Source organism: Melanotaenia boesemani, chromosome 24 (assembly GCF_017639745.1).
Source record: "Melanotaenia boesemani isolate fMelBoe1 chromosome 24, fMelBoe1.pri, whole genome shotgun sequence".
Lineage (NCBI taxonomy): Eukaryota > Metazoa > Chordata > Actinopteri > Atheriniformes > Melanotaeniidae > Melanotaenia > Melanotaenia boesemani.
The window spans coordinates 21,419,799-21,430,645 of record NC_055705.1 but is presented as its reverse complement, the minus strand read 5'-3'; positions in this window follow the sequence as shown (position 1 = coordinate 21,430,645).

Here is a 10,847-nt window from a genome sequence, read left to right as displayed (position 1 = left end):
TACACGGACAGTGGAGAGTCATGGTCTATAACAAATATTTCTGTAAAGTTCATACTGACGACATGCTGAGGAAACAAACAGCCACGCGTTATGAACCAGTTTGTATTTGATCACGCAGTCAGAGGAGGCACAAATCTGTTTACATAAAGCAGCTGAATTGTCTCTGTATATACTGGTCCTGCTCAATTTATCAATAACCCAATAATCAATATGCATCATCTTTGTGATCATCGTATGTGTGTGCGCTTTACATTAATTCTGCACTGTTACATCAACAGCAGCATCTTACCAGCAAAGCGTACCTGCAGCAGGTGGAAATAAAGAACCAGAACATATTTCAGAGTGGGAGGTATCTTTATTTGTTCAAAACGTGTTGAGCTGTAAATATGTTGTACTGTAGATACCAAGACAACAACAGAGACCACTGCTACTGGGGGTCCTTACCCTGAAAACCTGTGGGGCTGGTGGCCTTAATGAGCTTTGAATTAAACATGCGACCTCTGCAGGGTCATTAATAAAAGGCCAAGCCATGGTAACCAAAAAGGAACCCTGTCTCCATCATCTATATCTTCCTCCGTCCATCTCTTTAGATTAACTTTCTCTTTCTCTCTCTTTAAATAGGCCTGTATGGACGAGGCTCAGCTGATCCCAGTTTAACTGTTAGCCAACTAGAGACAGTGGAGGTCGGGTGTTCGTGAAATTGGGGAGGGGGTTTAATAAGTTATTAATTAGTTTTAATGAATACCATGTTCTTTTTAATTTAATTTCATGTTCAGTACGTGTATAGTCGCGTTTCTTCAGTTGCATTGGCGCTGACAGATTTATTGATTATTCAAGACAAAGTAGTGATATAAGTTTTTTTTATTATTTATTTATTTTATACCAGAATGAGTGAACACCGCTCCAGGAGTCTAATAGTGATTCAGAAGCTGAGAAAGAACAGATGTTTTCTTTTCTGTATGTCAACCTAAGCAAGCCTTTAAAATTTAACATGCTGAGTCCTGGAGAGTTGAAATGTTCTTTTCTTCAATTTGTTTGATAATTTCACGTCTGATCTTAGACTGAACTTGCTATAACATCTGCTTCTAGGAAAAATGGAAGCCGTTTTGAATCTTTTCCACTTAATAATCTGTCCTGTAGAATGATGAACTCCAAATAATTTGGAGAAGACTTATTAGGGAGCAACAGTTGCTTTAAGATCTTGCTGATGTCTTTCCTCCTTGGCATTGTGTCAGCACACCTGAATGATCCAAACCAGAAAAGTGATTAAAGTTCTGCTTTTATAAAGGTGCCCATATTTGATCATCTTCAATGGATAAAATGTACTTAATAATTATCAACTGGCTGCTATTAACTCTTAATTCCTACAGGTGCACGATAAAAGGTCAGTTTTTACAGGTTTTCTTCAGTTTTTGTTCAGTAAATGACGTAAAATGTTTGTTGCATGTTGAGTTTATATGAGGAAACAATGGGGATGTTTTACAAAGATTAGATATACAGGAGTAACATCGATGCAAAATGAACCAAACTCAAAATAACCTGGGAACACGTTCCATGCTAAAATGAGTTTTGTAAATCTAATAGCCAGGTTATCAGATTATAGGTTAATAGTGCGAGTCTGATATTTGCTGTCAGTGCAGTGGCTCCAGGCTTTCCATCAGTCTGAAACATTATTAAATTCTTCAGTTTCTGGGAAACAGTCGTGAATAGTACTGACATCAAACTAGGCCACAAGGTTGTAATGTAGGACACGATTCAAGTCTCTGAGAGGTAGCTTGGAGGTTGGAGTGGTGAAGTATGGATACCCAGTTCACAGCTCAAACTGTCCTTGGGTAAGAAACTGAACCCATATTTCCTGCTTCTTAATTCACTTCAATATTACAAAGCTGTAAGAAAAGTGAATGAAAATTTGAAATATTTGTCACTTTCTCAAGTTCTTCGGGGGATATTTAATGAAGGGAAGTTGTGCAAATTCAGAAGGAAAATCAGCTAGCCTTAAAATCGATTGTCCTTCATCAACAGAAGTGGGCCACAAAGTGGGCTAAAGAAGAACGAGGCCACGAAGTGAAGAATAAAGAGACAAAGTGTTCATTCCCCAAATCGGCTACAATCAGCCCTGTTAAAAGTGGATCACTTCAATGATTACCGTCCCTCTTGTTAGTAATGAACAGCCTTGGGCATAGCAAAGAAAAGAAACGCTCCCCTTTGCTGGGTCCCAACATTCCTGCCTCAAACACACTTTTTCCTCCTTTTAAACATCACTTTGATCTAAATTCTTCAAGGAGGTTCTCTAAAGTTCTGTTTCACATATTAAATCCAGCCTATTTGTTGAATTAAAATCAGATGGGTAGTCCCCTCTGAGAGACCAATCCATTATCAGCTGTTGAAAAGACAACTTTAAACAAGTTTAAGAAAATTTAAACTTACATCCAACCACACAATTTTAAGTCCTCATATATACAAAATACATACCCATACATTTAAGCAATTTTGAAGAGATAACTGAATTTAATGCAAAATTACTGTTTACATAAAGATTTTATTTAAGATATGAGATAAAAAAATCTAAGGCAATGCTTTTAAAAGAATTATTAATAACTTTATAACTATAATTCTAATAAAATTGGGATGCTGTACCAAATGTAAAGAAATGAGAATGCAAAGGTTTGAAAAGCTCAGAAATCAACATTTTATTCACAAACATCAAATTGAAAGTTTAACATTTTATTTCATGAAAATTATCTTGATTTTAAGGGTCTGTAACATGTTTCAATAACCTTGGTAGGCAGGACAAGTAAGTTGTACTAAAAAATACCTTAAGAACCAGCTGGAACAACTAGTTGGGTTATTTGGCACCATGGTTGGGAATAAAGAGCACCTTAGAGAGGCAAAGCCTCTCAGAAGTTAAGCTAAGTTAAACAATCTGAAAAAATTCAGTATTTCAGCAATTCAGTCATTTTTGTCAACATGAAAATTTTCAGTATTCCAACAGTGCAAACTTTTTAAAAAACTTGAGAATCTGAAGGAATCTCTGTGTGCATGGGACAAGGCTGAAAGTCAAAACTGGATGCTGGTGATCTTCTGCATTAAAAGCAGACATGATTCTCTACTGAAAACCACTGCATGGACTCAGGAAGACTTCCAGAAACCACTGTCTGTGAACACAGTTCACCCTGGAATCCACAAATGCAGGTTAAAGCTCCATCATGCAAAGAATAAGAAGCCAGATGTGAACAGGATCCAGAAACAGCACCATCTTCTCTGGACCAAAGCTCATATAAAATGTTCTGAGACAAAGTGGAAACCTGGATGGAAATGTGAACTAGTTTGTGGAAAGCACGGACGGCGTGTCCTGCAGACTAAAGAGGAACTGGTCTCCTCACTTCCCAGATGTTTCCAGATAGTTGTTAGAAGAAGAGGGGATGCTACACCATGCTGAACATCACCCCGGAACTACTTTTTACACCATGCTGAACATCACCCTGGAACTACTTTTTACACCGTGCTGAACATCACCCCGGAACTACTTTTTACACCATGCTGAACATCACCCTGGATCTACTTTTTACACCATGCTGAACATCACCCTAGAACTACTTTTTACACCGTGCTGAACATCACCCTGGAACTACTTTTTACACTATGCTGAACATCACCCTGGATCTACTTTTTACACCATGCTGAACATCACCCTAGAACTACTTTTTACACCGTGCTGAACATCACCCTGGAACTACTTTTTACACCATGCTGAACATCACCCCGGAACTACTTTTTACACCATGCTGAACATCACCCTGGAACTACTTTTTACACCGTGCTGAACATCACCCTGGAACTACTTTTTACACCATGCTGAACATCACCCTAGAACTACTTTTTACACCGTGCTGAACATCACCCTGGAACTACTTTTTACACTATGCTGAACATCACCCTGGAACTACTTTTTACACCATGCTGAACATCACCCTAGAACTACTTTTTACACCATGCTGAACATCACCCTAGAACTACTTTTTACACCATGCTGAACATCACCCTAGAACTACTTTTTACACCATGCTGAACATCACCCCGGAACTACTTTTTACAACATGCTGAACATCACCCCGGAACTACTTTTTACAACATGCTGAACATCACCCCGGAACTACTTTTTACAACATGCTGAACATCACCCCGGAACTACTTTTTACACCGTGCTGAACATCACCCTGGAACTACTTTTTCCAGATGTGTTGCTGCATCAGATTCACTATCGGGTCATATTTTCCATCACATGGTAAAATGTTTAGTTTCAACATCTGATAGATTTCTATCCTCTGTTGTAAGTTAAACAGTTTGTCAATCTTTAGATTCTTTTTTTTTTTTTTTTTGTACATTTTACACAGAATTCCAACGTCTTTTTTTTTAACAAATGGAAAAATTAGAGGCACAACAGCATTGTGGTTTTATAAATAATTTTTATTTAATATAGAAGCAACAAATAATGAAAACCTACCTGCAAATTCAGTCATTTAAAGAAAAATGTTGTAAGCAGAAGTCCACCTTCAAACAAGATCTTTATCACCAGTAAACAGAAAAGATGTGAAGATCCTTCATTTCCAGTCAGTTCAAAACACTTCTTACGTACAGCACCAGTCAACAGTTTGGGCACATTTTTTCAGTAAATTTCATGACAGGTTCTGTAAATAAGCGACCACATGTGTAGAGCTGCAAAGTTCTAACACATTTTTACTTTATCTTAATTTATGAAGCTTCTCACATACCGCAGAAGATTTATTATGACTCTCATAATTACAACTATTACCTAATACAGCCTCAGAGAGCCCCTACTGGTGTGTTGTTATTCATTCAGATTTATTTATAGATCATGTGAACCACTACTGTCTTTGGGAAATCTGACTGTTCTCATGCAGCTCATGGATCTGGCTAGATTTTTTATGCACTTGTTACTCCTTCCTGCACCCCGCTATAATGCTTTTAATGTTTTATGTAAAGCTCTTTGAATTGTCTTGTACATGACATGTGCTATACAAGTAAACTTGCCTTGCCTATATGTTGGGGGGAATAGCCATTACAGTTAACAGATGTGTGTGTAAGTGTTTGAGGGTTTACCTGTTCCTTGGCTGCATTAATCAACACGGTGCACAAACAGGACCTGCAACACACAAGATGACAAAACCTAAAACCCCAAAATCAAACGCATTAAATCACAAACAGGCATAACTCACTGTGTCTGTTCACATACTTTTCAGGTGGCATTGAAAAAAAAAAAAAAATTTCTCATGTGACATTACTGCATTAAAAACAACCATCGCTTCCAGAATTTCTCCATCTGAAACCAAACATCAACTCAAAGCATCTCTTGAAGAAATTCAGTCTTCCTGTAAGAGTCTAAACAACATTTATCTTAAATCTACCCAGGTTTCATCAACCTCTTAAACACATGTAACATAACACATTAAAAAAATTGGACACCAATAGATGGAACTGTTAAACAAGGGGTGTCAGACATAAGGGCTGGGGACCAAAACCGGTCCACCAAAAGGACCAACTTGGCCTGCGGGATGAATTTGGTAAATGTGAAAATGATCATCAGTTTTATAACAATTTCTTCGACCATGTTGGCTGTTTAACTTCGGTAGTCACATCTGATGGTTTTATGACAGAAATTATATTATATATATATATATATATATATATATATATGGTGTGTGTGTGTGTGTGTGTGTGTGTGTGTGTGTGTGTGTGTGTGAGAAAAACTAAAAAAAAGTGAATATTGCACACAATTTATTTCAGTAATTCAACTCAAAAGGGGAAAATTATATATAACAACATGAGATGTTTCCAGCATTTATTCATTATTAGTTTGATTATGGTTTACAGTTTATGAAAACATAAAAATAATCTCAGAAAATTAAATATCACATGAAATAAAAAAAAAAAATTGACTCCAGAGACAGTGACCATCTGAAGAGTCTAGTCCTGCATATGAACTTGGTTTGAGCCCCTTCTGGCCTGGATGTTATCAGTCTGTGGTCCTGCTGGGGTGGAATGAAGACCTGGATGCTTCAATAGCGGCTTTCAGCTCTTCTGCATTGCTCGGTCTCATGTCTCCTCTTTTTCTTGGTAATGATCTGTAGATTTTCTACGGGGTTCAGGTCTGCAAGTTTGCTGGCCAGTCAGCCAGTAATCCCGGTCATTGAACCAGGTTCTGGTTCTGGTGGCAAGTCCTGCTGGAAAATAAAGTCTGTATCTCCATGAAAGCTTTTCTGCTGAAGGAAGCATGAAGTGCTCTAAAACCTCCTGGTAGAGCCAGTGGACCAACACCAGATGACCTGGCTCCCACATCACCACAGACTGTGGAAACTTCACGCTGCAGTTTGAGGGTCTTGGATTGTTGCCTCTCCGTTCTTCCTCCAGACTCTGGGACCGGGATTTCCACATGAGATGCAGAATTTGCTCATCAGAAAAGAGCTCTTTGGACCACTCTTCAGCAGACCGGTTTTTCTTTAGTCCAGGTAAGATGCTTCTGACGTGTTGTGTTCAGGAGCGGTTGGACTAGAGGAATACAAAGTGAAGTCCAGGTCCAGGATCCGTCTGTGTGTGGTGGCTCTGGAAGCACTAACTCCAGCCTCAGTCCACTCCTTGTGACGCTCCCCCACATTTCTGAACCTTTTCCTGACGATCCTCTCCAGGCTGCTTTATCCCTGCTGGTTGTTCCACAGTTTTCTTCCACTCCACTTTTTATTGATGTGCTTTGATGCAGCACTTTGAGAGCCTCCAACAACCTCCAACCATGACTCTACTGAAATAGACTGAGACCATTTAAATGCTCAGGAGGCCTCTGCAGGTGTTTTGAATTAATTATCTGATCAGAGAGCAGCACTTAGAGGCTACAACACTAAATCTTTTCACACTATTCTGATTTTCTGAGATTTAGATTTTTGGGTTTTCATAAGCTGTAAGCCATAACCATCACAATTATAACAAATAAATGCTTGAAATATCTCACTTTGCATTTAATGGGTCTATATAATATGTTAGTGTACCTTTTTAAGTTGAATTACTGAAAAGAATTAGGTTTTGATTTTCTTTTTTTTTCTTTTGTTTCACCTGCATAAGAAATTTCAAGTTTCTCCCCGGATATATTTCTCTGCTTATACATGCAAACAGAACCTTTAAAAGTACATATAAGTCACTGCAGAACATGAAGTTTAACATTACAATTTAAAGTTATTAAACAAATTTAAAAGGTTCAGGGTAAACATAATACTGCTCCTGCACAGAAATGAAGGAAAAGAAGTCACTTTCTAAGGCTGGAAGACCATTTTTATTATGTTGGGATGGAACTGAAAATCAGTTTAAATTTTCTAAAACATCAGAACCATCAGCCTTAAAGTTCACACAGTTAGCTGTATTGATCCCTGCAGGTGTTGGTATGATGTACACTGACTGCAAACCAACATGACGAGAAAACAATCACGACAAAAAGGAAGAACAAATCCACAACGTAACACATTTCAGAAGCGCCCCAGGTCAGAGTAGCTGGAAAGGAAAGTGGATGCAGAAACACCCTGAGCAGCCTCCTAATTCTGTTATCACATCACCACACCACTTAAGAGTTTTAAATATGATATACAGTATGTTCAACAGCTGGGAAAAGATGGTCTGGAAGCTTGGAATGTGTCAAATACAAAAAAAAGAAATTCAGAATTGTTCCCAACAATGCAAGTTTTAGATGAAAACTACTTCTAAAACACTCATAACATGTAAAAAAAGCTGCGTGAGATGCAGAACTCTGTGTGATTATGTCCAGTGGGAACAAAGGCTGGCCGTTTTTCAACCGATAGCTGAACCTAATGACACACTTCAAACTCCACTGCCTGCATCGACTGTTTGCTAACGCTTCAGGTAGCAGGTTTGCATTGCAGTTTCTTAAAAAGCCGCGCATTAAGTAGGTCAAAGACCATCTACACCAGACTGAAAATGGCTCCAATCATAATCCCAAACCAAGAGCGATGTATTACCTTCAGTAATTTTGTTTAATTGGTCATGTAGTAAGACGATTACCTCAAAGAAACCTCTAGGCTGTGCAAAAACTACCTGGATACAACATAACGATTGTGTGGCAGTGAAAATATTTAAAGTCTCTTTATGCTTAAATCATAACTACATCCTTGGAGTTATTCAGAATTCTTTATTCCAACTAATCTTTGCGTACAAACCAGCCTCCACCCTTTTCTATTTCCCCCACGTCTGACCTGCAGTTGCTCCCCTTTTGATCTGCTTAATACTGAAAATCTACTCAGTGTTACACAGAGAGTGCAGTCGTGGAATAATGTGCAGAATGCATTTCTGAGGTGGACGTGATTGCACAACTTCTTATATTCAGGATTTGGGGAAGTAAAAAAAACAAAAAACAAAAAGGTATCTCTTTCTCGCTCTGTACACACAAACATATTTACACTAATATATTTACACACACACACAAATATATAATGTATAAAAAATATATATATATATATATATATATATATATATATATATATATATATATATATATATATATATATATATATATATTTCTTTTCTTTTTTTAGTGGCAAAATGCGACCATTTGATCGCAGTCTGGAGCCCTGCCTTGATGTCTGGGTCAACCCATGTAACAGAGAGATATCCGGGGGTTTGTTAATCACGCTTCGTTATGCAGGCCTCTGGTCTCCTCACTTCTCAGACGTTTACAGACAGTTGTTCCTACACAATGCTAAACATCACCCTGAACTACCTTTTACAGACGTGTTGCTGCCATGAGATTTAAAATAACCATATATCAGTTTCAACATCTTATGTTTCTATTATTAATTCATTCCTTCAATATTTTTATGCAGATAAAATAAAAATAATGCAGATCCCTGTAATTCCAGACCAAAGTGCACCTTAGTAACATGTTCATATACACACAGAAAGACAGAATAGTGAGAAATACTTTCAGAGAAGAAAAATGTATTTACCTGTTGTTAAGCTATTTTTTCTCATCATGACACATGGTTAGGATATCATACTTTCCAGATCCAGCGAAGACAACAACAGTTCAAGAGCTTGAATGATCAACCAGAGTGAAGCACAGATAATTATCGAATCATAGTTTATACACACAAGCACACACACACACACACACACGTCACAAACCCATATTGATACGTGTACATAAAAATATGCTGTCTCATTATGAAAAGAAATTTACAAAACAAATGGAACAGTATTCATATTTAGTGACTGTTTTATACTAAAAGTATTAAAGTGAAAACCTCATATGGGAGATATGAAGACACTGGATGGCATCTGAGCTGCAACTCAGACTGGAATCTGATATTTGTACAGAAAGTGAATTTACAGTTAGAGACAAATACAGTCAACTGATCTGCATAAAATTTAGTGACATTTCAAATGTCAATAAATCTGAATAGTTTCAAATTGTACTGTTTAACACTGACCACAGAAACAATGAGCAGAAAACTACATTTTTAAAAAAAATCCTTAGTATTTATTTGGCCCTTTAACAAAGTGATAAACATAAAAAATAATTTGCATATACAAGCACATTTAAAATAATTAGAATACCATGAAAAAAGATCAACATTTAGTTACTCATTTTATAAAGTTTAACCCATGTATTATACAGATTCATGACAGAGATATTTCAAGCCTTTATTTCTTGAAACTGTGATGATTATTGTTTACAGATGAAAATCCAAAATTCAATGTCTCAAAAAATAAGAATATTGTGAAAAAGTTCAAAATTGGAAAGTCATGGTGTCGCACTCTAATCAGTTAATTATCATAAACACCTCAGAGGTTTCCTGATCCTTTAAATGGTCTCACAATCATGGGAAAAACCCCTGATTTGACAGATGTCCAGAAGAGTTATTGACATACTCTACGAGGAGGGTAAGCCACAAAAGTTCATAGCTAAAGATGCTGGTCTTTCACAGTGCTGCATCCATGCATATTCACAGGAAGTGGAGGGAAAAAGTTTGGTAGGAAAAGGTGCGACAGCAAAAGAGATGACCACAGCCTTGAGAAGATTGTCAGACAAAATCCATTCAAGAATTTTGGGGAGCTTTACGAGGAGTGGACAGAGTCAGCGCATGAAGAGCCACTACATGCAGAGGGATCGTAGACATGGGCTAGAAATGTCCCGTTCCTCGTGTCAGGCCACCCCTGAACCAGAGACGCCAGAGGCGACTTCCCAGGGCTGTAGAGAAAAACAAGAACTGGACTGTTGCTCAGATGAAAGTAAATTTTGCATTTCATTTGGAAATTTAAGGTCCCAGAGTCTGGGGGAAGAGTGCAGAAGCACAGAATCAATGTTGCTTTAAGTCCAATGTAAAGTTTCCACAGTCTGATGATTTGGGCAAACATGTCATCTGCTGGTGGTGTTCCACTGCGTTTTCTGAAGTCCACACTCAGCACCAAGAAATTTCAGAGGACTTCCTGCTTCCTTCTGCTGACAAGCTTTATGAAGATGGCGATTACATTTTCCAGCAGGACTAAACGCTGTCCACACTGCCACCAAACGTTGGTTCAATGACCTTAGTGTTACTGTGCTTGATTGGCCAGCAAACTCCCTTGACCTGGACCCCATAGAGAATCTATGGGTTATTGTGAAGAGGAAGATGAGACACGCAACCCAACAATGCAGATGACCTGAAGGCTGCTATCAAAGCAACTTGGGCTTCCACGCCACACTGAGGCAGTAATTCAAGCAAAAGGAGGTCCAACCAAGTATTGAGTGCACAGTAACGAACAAACTTTTCAGAAGCCTGACATTTCTGTTT